Raw genomic sequence first — 16,048 nt, 5'->3', positions numbered from 1 at the left:
GTGCACTTGTGTAGCTGGAGGAATCCAGATATGCCCTCACCCAGTGTATTTCTGCTGGTGGAATACTGAAGGGGTTAAATGGGATTCAGTACTCCTGGTTGCTTCAAGTTTTATGGAAAAGGGAGTTTATTGTACTTCTGTGTGTCAGGTCAGATCTCCCCAGGATTATTTCGTGGGAAAGAGGAGTTCTTCATTTCCTTAAAGCTTTGAGTTTCTGGATTGGGGAGAAGAGTAGAACTTTCCCCAATGCTGCTGACTGCTGGGCCTCTCCTGAGAAGAAATAGCAAACAAAGGACAGGCGGCCCTGTGGGAAGCATCCAACTTGGAACTGAGTGAGTGAGTCTGTGGGATTGGACGGAGACCCTAAGCTATTGTTGAGGGACTCTTGCATTAATCCTTCTGGTTTTTATTCCTAGTAGTGTGACCCAGCAACTTTTAAAAATCTCTCTCTCTTTTTTTTTTTTCTTGTTTTACATTATAATTTCCTTCTCTTGCTAGATCTGAACCATTGAAAAAAAAGAGTGAGCATGTATCCTTTACATGCACCTTTGGTTTCTGAGTCTTGTGAAAAGTCTTTTTAAATAAAGCTAGAGCAAAAGCAAAGATGCCACTCACTTCCTCCCCAAAGTGGACCAAATTCATCCCAGGACCCATACATGCCAGGATGCCCAGGCAGGGTCAGAGGTTAGCCTCAGGCAATTGATCCAGATCCCCATCTTTGTTCATTCTGATGAGAGCAGAGAACTTCTCTAGTTTGTTGTTTTCTTTTGGGGTGATGGTGTTGTTGGTGGTGGCTGTCAATTTTGCGAGTTTGGAAATGGTTTTTCTAAGGTTTTCTCTGATCATTCTAGGTCTTGAGCTTCAAGAAAAGTTATGTAATGCTGACTTATGTAAAGCACACTTCTCTGGTTTTTTCTCCAAAAGGCTGACAATACCATGTCTAAATTTATGAAAGCTGAATCTTATAAAGAACTAACTTATCTCTTTATAAAAACTAAATGTTGATTCTTTAAAATTACCTCAGAACATTCAGGTGCTTTTCCAAAGAAAAGAGAAAGTAGTAATAACATGGAAGGCCACTGGTCAGTCCTGGTAATCTACTGGTGAAATGGCAGAATCATTTCTAAATGTGTAGGGAGATGTAGCGGGTATGGGATCAAGCTGGTGAGTGAGCCAAGCACATTCAGAGGTGAGACTACTGAAATATTGCTGGGTCCCAAATAAATCCTAAAATCATGATATTGTTATTTCTATATTTTATTTTATTTTTTCAGGTTCACTGAAGTATAACTGACCAATAAAATTGTAATATGTTTAAAGTGTAAAACAGTGATTTGATATACATACATATTGTGTAAGGATTCCCACCACCGAGTGAATTAACACATCTATCATCTCACATATTAATCTTTTAAATTTTTTTGGTGAGAATACTTGAGTTCTACTCTCTTAGCAAATTTTAATTATACAATTCAGTGTTATCTATTAGAGTGGCCACGTTATACATTATATCCTCAGACCTTATTTATCTTATAACTGGAGGTTTGTACTCTTACCAGCCTCAGCTTATTTTCCCCTCTTTCAGCCCACAGTAACCACCATTCTACTCTGTGTTTCTATGAGTTCTACTTACTTAAAAATTTTTTATTTTTAGATTTTACATACATGATACCATGCAATATTTATCTTTCTCTGTCTGCTAATTTTACTTACATTATGTGCTCCAGGTTCTCCCACGTTGTGGCAATTGGCAGGACTTCCTTCTTTTTTATGGCTGAGTAATATCACATTGTACATATACACCACATTGTCTTTTTTTTTTCACATCTTTATTGGAGTATAATTGCTTTACAATTTTGTGTTAGTTTCTGCTTTATAACAAAGTGAATCAGCCATATGTATACATATATCTCCATATCCCCTCCCTCTTGAGCCTCCTTCCCACCCTCCCTATCCCACCCCTCTAGGTGGTCACAAAGCACTGAGCTGATCTCCCTGTGCTATGTGGCTGCTTCCCACTAGCTATATATTTTACATTTGGTCGTGTATATATGTCCATATCACTCTCTCACTTCATCCCAGCTTACCCTTCCCCCTCCCCGTGTCCTCAAGTCCATTCTCTACGTCTGCGTCTTTATTCCTGTCTGGTTCTTCAGAACCATTTTTTTTTTTTAGATTCCATATATATGTGTTAGCATACGGTATTTGTTTTTCTCTTTCTGACTTACTTCACTCTGTATGACAGACTCTAAGTCCTTCCACCTCACTACAGATAATTCAGTTTCATTCTATCTTATGGCCAAGTAATATTCCATTGTATATATGTGCCACATCTTCTTTATCCATTCATCTGTCGATGGACATATAAGTTGCTTCCATGTCCTGGCTATTGTAAATAGTGCTGCAATGAACATTGTGGTACATGACTCTTTCTGAATTATGGTTTTCTCAGTATACCACATTTTCTTAATCCATTCATCTGTCAGCAGACGCTTAGGCTGTTTTCACGTCTTGGTTATTGTGAATAGTGTTGCAATGAAAATGGAATTACAGATATCTTTTTAAGATAATGATTTCATTTCCTTTGGATATATATCCAGAAGTGGGATTGCTGGATCCTAAGCTAGTTCTAAATTTAATTTCTTGAGGAAACTCTATACTGTTTTCCATAATGGCTGCACCAGTTTACATTCCCACCAACAGTGCACACCATCTGCACCATGCTCCACATCCTTGCCAACATTTGTTATTTATCTTTTGATAATAGACATGCTAACAGGTATAAGGTGATATCATTGTGATTTTGATTGGCATTTTCTTGATGATTAGTGAGTCTGAGCACATTTTCATGTACCTGTTAGCCATTTGTATGTTTTCATTGAAAAAATATTTATTCAGATCCTTTGCCCATTTTTAAATTGGGCTGTTTGGTTTTTTGCTATTGAGTTGTATGAGTTCCTTGTCTATTTTGGATAACAACCCCTTATGGAATATGTGGTTTGCAAATATTTTCTCTCATTTCATAGGCTGACTTTTCATTTTGCTGATGGTTTTCTTTGCTGTGCAGAAGATGTTTAGTTTGATGTAGGTGTTTTGCTTTTGTTGCCTTTGGTTTTTGTGTCAAATCCAAAAAATCATTTCCAAGACCAATGTCAGGGACCTTACCTCTTATGTTTTACTCTAGGAGTTTTATGGTTTCAGGCCCTAAATTAAGTCTTTAATCCATTTTGAGTTGCTTTTTGTATATGGTATAAGATGGGGGTCCAGTTTCATTCTTTTGCATGTGGATATCCAGTTTTACCAACACCATTTATGTCTTCCTCATTGTATATTCTTGGCTCCTTTGTTGAAAATTAATTAACCATATGTGCATGGGTTTATTTCTGGACTCTCTACTCTGTTCCATTGATTTTTATGTCTGTTTCTATGTCAATATCATACTGTTTTGATTCCTATAGCTTTGTAATATAGTTTGAAATCAGGAAGTGTGATGCCTTAAGCTTTGTTTTCTTTCTCAATATTGCTTTGGCTATTTGCAATCTTTTGAGGTTCTATATGAATTTTAGGATTTTTTCTATTTCTATAAAAAATACCACTGGAATTTTGATAAAAACAGCATTGAATCTGTATATCTAGGTAGTGTGGACATTTTAACAACATTAAATCTTCCAATCCATGACCATGGAATATCTTTCCATTTATTTGTGTCTTCAATTTTTTTCATCAATGTCTTAGAGTTTTCAGTTTACAGATTTTTCACCTCCTTGACTAAATGTATTCCAAAGTATTTTATTCTTTTTGATGCTATTGTAAATGGGATTGTTTTCTCAATTTCTCTTTCCAATAGTTTGTAGTTAGTGTATAGAAATGCTACTGATTTTTGTATATTGATTTTTGTATCCTACAACTTAGTGAAGTCATTTATTAGTTCTAACAGTTTTTTTTATGGAGTCTTCAGAATTTTCTATATAATATCATGTCATCTGCAAACAGAGATAATTTTACTTCTTCCCTTCTGATTTGGATGGCTTTTATTTCTGTTTCTTGCCTGATTGCTCTAGCTAGGACTTCCAGTGCTCTGGTGAGAGTGGGCAAATTTGTCTTATTCCTAATCTTGCAGGAAAAGATTTCAGCTTTTCACCACTGAGTATGATGTTAGCTGTAGGCTTGTCATATATGACCTTCTTATGTTGAGCTATGTTTCTGCTATACTCAATTTGTTGAGAGTTTTTAATCATGAAAAGATGTTGAATTTTGTCAAATACTTTTTCTGTATCTATTGAAATAATATGATTTTTATTCTTTGTTTTGTTAATGTGGTATGTCACACTTATTGATTTGTGGATGTTGAACTACTCTTTCATACCAGAAGGATGTATGTAGCCTTTTAACATACGGTTGAATTCCGTTTGCTAATATGTTGTTCATGATTTTTGCATTTATGTTCATCAGTGTCCTGATGGACACTGTAGTGTCCCTGTCTGGTTTTGGTATCAGGGTAATGTTGGCCTCATACATATTTGATTTCTAGTTTCATACCACTGTGATTGGAAAATATTCTTGACATGATTTCAGTCTTCTTAAATGTATTAAGATTTGCTTTGTGGCCTAACATATGATCTATCCTGGAGAATGTTGCATCTGCTCTTGAGAAGAATGTGTATTATACTGCTGTTGGATGGTATATTCTGCGTATGTTTGTTAGGTTCATCTGGTCAAACATGTAGTTTAAATTCAATGTTTCCACATTGATTTTCTGTCTGGATGATCTATCCATTGTTGCAAGTGTGGTATCAAAGTCTCCTACTATTGTTGTATTGCTGTTTATTGCCCCCTCAAATCTGTTAATATTTGCTTTATATATTTATGTGCTCCAATATTGGTGCATAAATATTTACAATGGTTACATCCTCTTGGGGAATTAACCCCTTTATCATTATATGTTGATCTTTTTGTCTCTGATTACAGTTTCTGTCTTAAAGTCTATTTTTAAAAAAATGTAAGTATAGCTACCACTACATTTTTTTAGTTTCCACTTGCATGGAATATCTTTTCCATCCCTTCACTTTGAGCCTATGTGTGTCCTTAAAGCTAAAATCGGTCTCTTTTAGGCAGCATACAGTTGGGTCTTTTTTTTTTTTTTTTTAAATCCATTCAGCTACTCTATGTCTTTTAATTGGTGAATTTAGTCCATTTACATTTAAACAAATTATTGATAGGTGTGGAAATACTATTGTTATCTTGTTAATTGCTTTCTGGCTCTTTCGTAGTTCCTTTCCTCCTCTCTTGCTCTCTTCCTTTGTGCTTTGATGATATTCTGCAGTGGTATGCTTTGATTCCTTTCTCTGTGCAGATATCCTCTGTGTACCTGCTGTAGGTTATTGCTTTGTGGTTACCATGAGGCTTACATAAAACATCTTATGGTTATAACAGTCAGTATGCTCAAAAGCATATAAAAATTCTACATTTTTACACTCCCCTCCCACATTTTATGATTTGATGTCACAATTTACATCTTTTTTTATTGTGTGTCTATTAAAACATTATTGTAGTTATAGTTATTTTTAATACTTTGTCTTTCAATCTTTATATTGGATTATAAGTGACTTACCCACCACCATTATAATATTAGAGTATTCTGAATTTAACTATATATTCACCTTTACAAGACAGTTTTATTTACTAAATTTGAAAATACACACTCCTAGGTATATACCCTACAGAAATGGTGCCCATGAACACAAAGAGATATGTAAAGAGTGATTATAGCATCGTTATCTAGAAATTACCAACCATCATCAGTAGAATGAATAAATGATGACACGTTCATATAGTGGAATCCTGAATGGCAGTTAAAATAAATCAATTACTGCTTTACCCCAAAAAGGTCAATAAATCTCACAAACATAATATGAAAAAGAAGTCAGAATCAAGGGAAATATGCCCAATTATCGTATATTATATCCAGTTTGAAGACAGGTAAAACTAAACATTAGTGTTAGAAGTCAAGATGGTGGTTGCCTCAAGGAGTGGGGTGTAACAGGGTGATGGCTGGGAGGTAGGGAGCTCGAGGGGATCTTCTGGACCACGGACAATTTTTTATGTACTCACCTGTGTGATGTTTCATGGGTGTTCACTTGGTACGTATAGGAAATTCCAGGGGAAGATCTACCAGCTGGCTGCTTTCTGAAATGATTGCTTTTACTTTTCAGGTTTTTATGACTTCACTGTTTTTCTCACCTTTTTCTTGGGCTCACACCTTGGTGTGAGGGCTGATCTGTTTATAGCTATCACCTTTGGGATCAATTCTGGGGCTCTATGAAGAGATTTCTTGGGGTCCACAAGGACATGTGTGAATGATATAGACCATCCCAGGCCCCTCCAGACCCCCCAGTTAGGTCATCTGTACTGGCAGCCCTCCACCCTCCACCCTCCACCCTCCTTGGGCCTGCAGGAGATCTAAAGTGATTTGGAATGAGAGCTAACTTGCTGTTGCCAGTTATTAAGCTGTTCTCTTACTCTCCCTCCCCTGCCCCTTCCTCTCTTTGGGTTTTTGCAGTCCCTCAGAAGCACTGGGAGACACATTTTGCAGGAGAATGTCCTTCTAGTCTCTCTTGATGCCAGTGACAACAAAGAAGCCACACAGCCTGCTCTGTGTTGTCTTGGAACAGAGCCCTGGGCCCTGTGGCCGACGGGGACAGGATAGCAGTGCTAGCACGGGACCTTCAGCTGTCACATCCAGAATGTCACCCACCATGCTGGGAAAAGAGTCTTCCCTCACGCTCAATGTTGCTTTTGCTGTCGTCTTTCTTGAACCCTTCTGTCATAATTCAACACAATTCACACTTTATGGTTGTGTGAGAGAAAAATAGAAATTATTTTCTTTTTCTCATGGAGATCCTGAAGAGAGTAATTTCTGAGCGTCTGCCCGCTGACATGTTGAGAGAAGGTCGGTTTTGACGTGTCTGTGCTTCTCTTCTCTCTGCTAAATGCACATTTCGATCTGCTTACTGGGCAGCAGACAGGGAGGCCGGGAAGGAATCGCTGTGACCCTTGGAGGGAAGGAGAAGGACTGGGACTGCTATCTTAGATCAAGTTTTCATATCAGTTGCAAATGCCAGAAAGTTTCAAATAGATGCTAGAGATCCAACACCTCAAGAACAAGAATATATTTGTCAGGGAGCTCTGCAAGTTTCCCTGACAACTGCTGTGGAATTTAGCCTTTTTAAAAAGAAAGTGAAAACTGGTGGAGAGCACCAGCTATGCTATTCCATCCCATACCCACATCTCCCCCATGGCCGTCACTCTGAATATCTGGCCTTCTCCGTAATAGAAGTATTTCATACCCTGCTGCAGGGGTGCGTATTATCAGTAATATCCCTAGGCAACAGGCAAGAGCCAAGATCTAGGATTTGGACTCTAAGTCTCTTAAAGGTTTAACTAGTGTATCTGTTATCTACGGCTACATAACAAATGATCCCCAAACTAAGTGGTTTAGAGTAACAAATGTTTCTTACCTCACAGTCTCTGTGGGTCAGGGATCTGAAGGTGGTTTCTCTGGGTGGTTCCGTCTCAGGGTCTGTTGGGAGGTTGCAGCCCAGATGTTGGCCTGGGCTTCCTTGGGGCTGAGGATCTGATTGCGAGATGGCTCCCTGCAATGACTGTTGGCAAGAGGGGACAGCAATGGGGCTTTGATACTGAAAGAAGGCCTTCTAAGCCAAGGTGACTCTCTGCAGATCTTGTCAAGGGCCAGTGCAGGGCTCAGCATGGTGAATCTAAACAAAGAAGAAAGTAGGCTGGTGAGTTGGTCCAGGGGGTGAGCAGGGGAAATGCAGGCAGCTGTGAGGGGGAAGATGAGGTGAATTTAGGTTAGACGATCCCGAAGAGCATTGTCACCGAGTTGCTGTCTTCTTGAGCCCAAAGAGGTCTCATTTAGAAGACTGAGAACACACCTGGGCAAGAGGCTTGGCAATCTGATGGAGAGGATGTTGAGTGTGATGAAAGGGCCTCAGCACCAGTGATCAGAGCTTGAGACTGACCTGCTTCTCTACCATTCCCAGCTAATTACGGGACGAGTGAGGCTGAACCAGATGTAAGTCACTGTCAGAAAGACAGTTGAGTGAAAACTACTCATGAGAAAAGAGCTGGATTAAACAGTTCCTTTTTCTTTTCTACAAACTCCAGCACATTCCAGCTTTTATGCAGCAGACACATACCTGTGTGTTCCAGAGTAAAAATACCATGGAGGCACCGGTCATAAAATGTTAGCAGAGTCTTTCCTAGTATAGAATTTAGGATGATTCTCCTCCAACAATGCCATCTAAACAGAAACCAGGATTCTAGGAGGTTAACTGATGTCCTCAAGACCACTGAGTTATGAGTGGCAGATCTGCTCCTGGACCCCTTTTTCTGACCCGCAGGCCAGTGCTCTATTACTTTACTGGAGAGATTCAATGTTTTACAAGACAATGAGCTGCCTCATCCCAATAGACCCAGTGGAAGTGCAGCACTCACCCACTCCCAGCTGCTACGCAGCTAGAAGCATCCTTTTATCAGCAGACCCGAAGGCAAGGAGATGGAGAGGGATTGTTTCGGCGGCTAATGGATTTCCCTACGCGTGACATCCCCAACCTTACCCCGCGTTGTGCCACGGGGCACAGTGGAAGCCTGCTAATACTAACAAACCCTTATGAAGGAAAAAATGATTTGTGCACAAAGCCTCTGCCTCAGGGCCTCTAGCAGCTTTGTGCAGCTGTCCCGGACTCCTAGAAACTGGCCTTTCTGTGACGTCCGGGGGACAGACAGCCCATGTATGTTCTTCCATTCCCTGTGGGCAACCTCAGAGCACCCTGATGGACTCTGTCGTTCCTAAGATAATCCATATTTTTACCTCCCCAGGTCTTTTAAGCCTTCACATGGGTGACGCAGAGACGCCGGGCTCTTCTCTGATGAGGCTGAGTTGATGGACATCATCAACATATTAGTGTCGGCTTTTCAGAATCACATTAAGATGTGCTCATGTCAAATCCGTCTGGACGGTGAATCATATGAATTAGCCACTTGCTTCTTGAGGGCTGAACCGGGAGAACAGAGGCTGCACAGAGCCAAGCGCTCACAATGAAGAGCTGCTCACAAGCAGCACTTGCTTTTCTGTGCTGTTCACCTGTCAGGGCTCCGGGTAGTTGGACATGGAGGGAAAGAAGTCAGTATATGCGGCTCCAGCTGGCGGGCTCTGCAGTTGTACCTGCAGGGTGGTGATGGCTTTATTTTATTATTATTATTTTTTAAACTTCTGGCCACATTGTGCAGCATGTGGGATCTTAGTTCCCCAACCAGTGATCAAAGCCAAGCCCCTGCAGTGGAAGCATGGCGTCTTAACCACTGGACTGCCAGGGAAGTCCCAGGGGTGATGATGGCTTTAGATGTTGGCATTTGTCCCTAGATCTTGGCCATGACTCACTTCTCACCCTCAAGCTGACATGCCTTAAAAGATGCTTATTGAGATAATGTGTGGTCCTGATTTAGTCTTCCACTCAGCTCTCTCCAGGAGGATGGCTATGATCATTTATTGCCCCTTCAGCCCAACAATTCATCACACTCTTCCCTGGTACGGCTGTGTCGGTCAGAGCATTGGGGTCTGCTCCTGGGCGGGGCGGGGATCAGCAGAGCATAAACCAGTGGCTCCAGCCCCTTCAGGGATAAAGATCAAAGCCAGTCACACGGATTTACTGCAAGTGAGAGGCTGAGTTTCACTCTGACACAGGGAAAAGCAGCAGGAATCAAGCAGGTAGGAAGTGATGCCGAATGCAATTACAGGGTGACAGTTCTGACTGATTCGACAGGCAGGGCTGTGCTAAATTTAGCCTGTGGCTTTACTGGTGTTGACTGGTAATATCCCAAGGATGCAAGGTGCTAAGCACAGTTTCCAACAGCAGGGCCTCGTGTCGAGGGCGGAAAACAACAGGAAATGGGAAGCTCGTTGGGCCCAGCGAACAAGCAGAGCTGGGGGCTGATCGTAAGCAGGTCTCTGAGCTGGGATTGCCGGTGGCAGGCCAGCTGGAGCCTGTGGGGACCCACTTTCCCCTTCGCTGTGCCACCTGTGTGGTGTATGCCTACAACATGGCACATAGGGAGCCAGGCTATTTCTGGAACATTCCTATCATAATAAATTTCAGCTTAAACAGTTAAAAATAGATTTCTCTTTTTAAAATTAGACAAACCAGACTGATGGAAAAAATGTCAAAGGTTTCTAGAACAAGACACTCTACAGAAAGGGTCAGCAAACTGTGGTCCACAGGAGAGCAGCCCATTTTTGTAAATAGTTTTATTGAGACACGGCAGCAGCCACTAGTTTATGAATGATCCACGGCTGCTTTCAGGCCACCACAGAAGAGCTGGGCAGGTGCAACAGGAGACCCAGTGGCCCGCAAAACCTGAAGCATTTGCTGTGTGGACTTTTAGGGAAGTTTTCTGACCCCTGCTCTGGAGCAATGGTCCCCGGGGCCAGCTCTTTTCAATACGGTTGACCCTTGAAAAACACGACTTTGAACTATGTGAGTCCGCTTATACACAGATTTTTTTCAATAAATACATTGGAAAATTTTTCAGAGACTTGCCACTATTTGAAAAAACTCGCAGACTAACTGTGTAGCCTAGAAGTATCAAAAAAATTAAGAAAAAGTTAGGTATGTCATGAATGGATAAAATATATGTAGATAATAGTCTATCCTTACATAGGCATAAGGTGAGTGATACTTAATAAATTAATAATGTGTCAGTTTTTGTACTGTTTTATTACTTTGCTTTCAAAGAATTATATTGCCGTACAGTATGCCTCTCTCTCTCTCATAATTGGAGAAACTGCAAATCAACCCATCATCACAGGTAGGTGGTTTTCAAAAAACTGTAACAATGTTTCTAGTACTGTATTATAAATATGACTGTAATACTGTATGGCATGAAAATTTTTTGACAATTCATTCATGATAGTATAGGCCAGTCTATCGTGAAGCAATTGTATGGATTTCACTAGGTCACCATAAAGCAATCATATTGCTGCTTCTTCATTATCAGTGCATGAATTGTCATACCTGTAAATAAATATGAATTTCTTTTTCACATTACCTTTTCATTTTTGATGTCTAGTGTTAGTAACACTTATAACATCTACAGTGTTTTGTATCATAAGACAATATAGATGTAGGTACTGATGGATGACTCATAAACAGATGATATAAATTTATAGTATGGATAAATACAGTACAGTACTGTAAATGTATTTTTCTCTTCCTTATGATTTCCTTAATAACAGTTTCTTTTCTCTGGCTTATTTTATTGTAAGAATGCAGTATATAATACATGTACAAAATATGTGTTAATTGGTAAGGTTTCCAGTCAATGGCAGTCAACGTTTACGTGTATGTTAAGCAGACCGTTAGCGTCTTCTTTAAATGCAAAGTAACACAGAACACTGGAAAATACAAGTCCTTCCAAGACTTGACTATTTCTGCACAGAATTTATGAGTAAAGCTATAGATTTGTTTCCTTCTAGGAAACTACAGATTGCTGGGGACTTGCTTCGAAAATATCACCCAAGGTATCCAGTTCAGAATCTACCACCAGCTCAGAGACTAGCCTCTGAGTGGATCTCAGATTCTCTGTGGCATGCACTTTTAATTCCAAACTCACGGGGGGTTTGGACACCCCCCACCTCCAGACATTCACTCAAGGGAGTTACAGGCAGGGTTGGGCCACTGGGCCTTTGTGGGCACTCTGATTTTATTACCCACATTGATGCCAAAGTCTTGGCTCTGTGCACACCGATGCCAAACAGAAATACGGAAACAGAGTTACGGAGGAGAAAGAAAGAGTGGCTTTATTTCTTTGCCAGGCAAAGAGGGAACACAGTAGGCTAGCGCCTCAAGAACTGTGCCTCCCTCCGCGGGGAATAGGGAGAGGTCTTATAGTTGGGGCTTGTGGTCAGGGGTATGCGATAAGGATCAAGGCAGTAACAGTCTTGGATTCTTCTGATGGGTTGGTGGTGAGGTAAGTAGGAGTCAGCATCATCAACCTTCAGGTCCGACTGGTCTGGGGTCTACGTGTCTGTGGGCAGCGTACCGTCGTTAATCGTTAACTTCTCCCACCTGGAGAGGGTTTCAGCATCTGCAAAATAGCTCAAATATACTGTTGTGTGTATCCGTTGATGGGGAAACAGGACTTTGCCCCAAGGCTACTCTTGACTGTTTGTTTCTCCCTGGTCTCACATCCCCTCCCTTCCCTAATTAACAACTGCTTGAATCTGCCCATTGGAACTCAGGGAAGGTCATGGAGGCTGAATGAAGGCTGTTTCCTGTAATCAAAGAAACGGGGGACACAGAAAGATTTTGTGCCCAGGAGCCCCACAGGGCTCTGCTCGGTATCAACATGAGTCCCTTAGACCATCAATTTTCCTTAAAATTCTCTACTCTTCTTTTGTTGAGTAAAGAGCTTTCTTGGTTAAAGAAAACATTGAAGCCAGCAAGTGTGAACTGTTTATTAGGGAAAGAGATGTATGAGTTTCTCTCAGCCTAGATCTACTTCCTCAAGGCTGTCTGTGATGGTTAATTTTATGTGTCAACTTGACTAGGCTATGATACTCAGAGAGCTGGTAAAACATTATTTCTGGATGTGTCTGTGAGGGCGTTTCTAGAAGAAATGAACGTTTGATTCAGTAGATAGAGTAAAGAGATCCACCAATGTGTGCTCACCAATGTGGGTGGGCATCTTGCAGTATGTCAGGCCTGAATGGAACAAAAAGGTGGAGGAAGAGCAAATGCTCTCTTTCTTCCTGGGCTGGGATGACCACCGTCTGCCCTTGGACATCGGAGCTCCCAGTTCTTGGGCCTTCAGACTCAGACTGAATGACACACCAGCTTTCCCGGGTCTCCAGCCTGCAGACAACAGATCTGGGGAATTGTCGACCTCCATATCTGTGTGAGCCAATGTCTACAATAAATACACACACACACACACACACACACACACACACACACACACACACATCCTATAGGTTCTGTTTCTCTGGAGAACTCTAATACACTGTCCACACTCATTCTTATATAAGGGAGGAAAAGGAATTTTCCCTCAACCCTTCTGAGTTCTTGGTTGAAACTCCTGTGATAAAAGACAGAATAACAAGAGCAAAACAAATAGAAGTTTATTAACATGTATACCGCCTATACACGGGAAGTACCCTGGGAGTAACCCCCCACGGTGGCTTAACATTTAGACTTAAATATGATCTTAATAGGGAAAGGCACGGGGGATGTAGGTTTCTTAGGGGGGAGTGATTTTTAGGAAAGATGAATGGGCCCTTAGAAGACTTGATGGGAGGCGTGGTAGTTTGGGACAAAGTCCGACGGTGGTGCTGACCTCTAGCCTCCTCTCCTGTGATGCGTCAGTCTTCGTGGCTGATGAGACTCCCTGAGAGGGGAGTGTTTCCAACTGAGTGTCTTTAGGTGGAGAAGGGGATTTCAGAGAAAGCCTCTCCCTGCATTTGCTGTTTTTCAAGTGCCCGCAGCTCCAAATAATCAATATGCCAAAGTGGCATGTTTGGGAGTGGCATGTCCTGAACCCCTACAGTCATATTTTGGGGTGGCATATTCTACTAGCCTGAACTTATTTTCCTTAATCCCAGTTTGGCCTCTTCTTTCGGTCTTCTTAAAAACTTGGGTCCTAGGGTCTTCCCTGGTGGCGCAGTGGTTGAGAATCTGCCTGCCAATGCAGGGGACACGGGTTCGAGCCCTGGTCTGGGAGGATCCCACGTGCCGCGGAGAGACTGGGCCCGTGAGCCACAGCTACTGAGCCTGTGCGTCTGGAGCCTGTGCTCCGCAACAAGAGAGGCCGTGATGGTGAGAGGCCCGCGCACTGCGATGAAGAGTGGCCCCCGCTCGCCGCAACGAGAGAAAGCCCTCGCACAGAAACGAAGACCCAACAGAGCCAAAAATAAATATGAATAAATAAATAAATAAATAAATAAATGATTACTATTAATTAAAAAAAAATGAAAAAACAAAAAGAAAAAACCAAAATAAAAACCTTGGGTCCCTCCACTGTTCCTCCTCATCGTCTTCATCTGTCCCCTGTGATGTGGAAAATGCTATTCCTGGGATTTGTTTCCTCCTCCTTTTCCTCTTGCTCCTTCTCCTTGTAAAATTGTATTCAAAGGGGACATAATGAATGCTACTGATTATTTCTTCTGGTAACCCTACTCTCCTCTGCCCCTCCCCCTAAAAGAATATGGGAGAATGTTCCACTGCCTCAGGTTCACTCCTCTCTGCTCTATTATGTGCTGCCTCTTCCACACTGAATTCCAGGACTGAGACCATTTTTCTGTTTATGGCCTCGTGACTCTGCAGAGACTCCATCCTCATCAGACTCCTAGGATATGGAGCCTTGAAATCCCCAGAGACTCCCTGCCCTGCTTTGTCGAATGTGAAGGAGTCTAATAGCAGCATAGCCTGCCTTGTGATGGGATCCTGTGAAGCTCGGAGCTTTGCTTCCAAGACCGCACTTTTACACTCTGCGAAATGTCTACAGCCCCAACCCCTCCATCTGTGGATTAACAAAAAGGGCAATTAGAACGTTGCCCTTAGCTGCCATTTCACACTCAGATAAGAAAGCTCCAAGTCAGAGAGGGAGCACCTTGCCTGAGGTCTCAGAGTTACATGTCACAGTTGGAACCAAAATAGAGACCTATATATTTTTAATGATTAATTTTAATCATTAAATTTAAATTTTTTGTTTGTAAGTTCAAAAAGTGCAAGATTGGAAAGTAGCGAGGGAAAAAAAATACTATAAATGAAAAGAGAGAGAAATTAATGAATGCTAGAGCAATCAAGGAAGGCTCCTGGGAAGAGGTGGCAATTACATGGGGTCTTAAAATGTGGCTACGATTTGGATTAATACATTAAAAAAAAAAAAAAAAAAAAGCACGGAGAGACTATGAGCAAAGGGATCCCGGGGCAGTGAGTTCCTCCCACCTGGGGTGGAGTGTGGGTAGAACAGAGGGGACATAAAGCTGGCCCGGTGGAGGGGAGGTAGATCCCAGAGGGCCACGGGAGCCAGGGGTTCAGGAACTCAGGTGTGATTCAGTAGAGAAGGGGCAGCCAGGGGAGGCTTTCGAGGAGTTGATAGGTAGAGAAAAGGTGTTTTTGGTAGATTGATTTGGTGGTCATGAGTTTGCGGAATAGGGGTACTGACTGGTACAGGAAGCAGCCAGGAGAAATTCCCATAACTTTAAGTATGGGGGGTAGTCAGATGGGGAAAGCAAGGCCCCCAGAGCTGTTGTGAGAATGGAGAAGACAGAGGCGGGAAAACTGGGAAGAAAAATTTAACCAACCTCTTCCCACTGTACTTGACCCCAAGAAGATGCTGAGAGTGTGAGATGGCACAAGCGAGTTTCCTGGCTCTGCCGTTTCCTCCCTCTGTGGTCTTGGATAAGCCACGCCATCTCTCTGTCTCTGTCTCCTTAAATACAAAAGCAGAATAATACTTGACTTGTTTCCTTCAAAAGATGGCTGAGGAAGCAGACAAAATTTGCAAAATGTAAAATATTAGACAAATGTTTGCTGTCATTCCATATAATAACTTGTTCTCTACTATAGAGTAGAGTTGCTCTCAGAACGAGGCAAAGTTTTCTGCCTTTTCCTAAAATTGTTTAGACTGCCATTCTTTGGAGCCTCTCTCATGGCTTTAAAATCATCTCCTCACATGGAGAGCCTGCCTTCTACTCCTCAACTTGGTGGGGACATTTCTCCCTTGTATTTTTATCCCTCTGCCATGGAGCTATAAACCAGATGATCATGTTCATTAGGACTGAATGTAAAGTAAGAATAAGCTCTGAGTGAAACCTTGAGAAGGCTCTCCTTTGGGCAAAGTCATAAACTTTGGATCTTAATTCTTTTTGTGGCATCACTTTGGCTGCTCATGTTACTTAATAATGGTAAAAATGTATTGAACATTTGGGCTCACTTCTGGCCTCTCAGATCTTTGGGCGATAGTGGAGGCT

Source organism: Eschrichtius robustus, chromosome 9, assembly GCF_028021215.1.
Source record: "Eschrichtius robustus isolate mEscRob2 chromosome 9, mEscRob2.pri, whole genome shotgun sequence".
Classification (NCBI taxonomy): Eukaryota; Metazoa; Chordata; class Mammalia; order Artiodactyla; family Eschrichtiidae; genus Eschrichtius; species Eschrichtius robustus.
The sequence above is the reverse complement of the archived record's forward strand: the minus strand, read 5'-3'. Positions refer to the sequence as shown.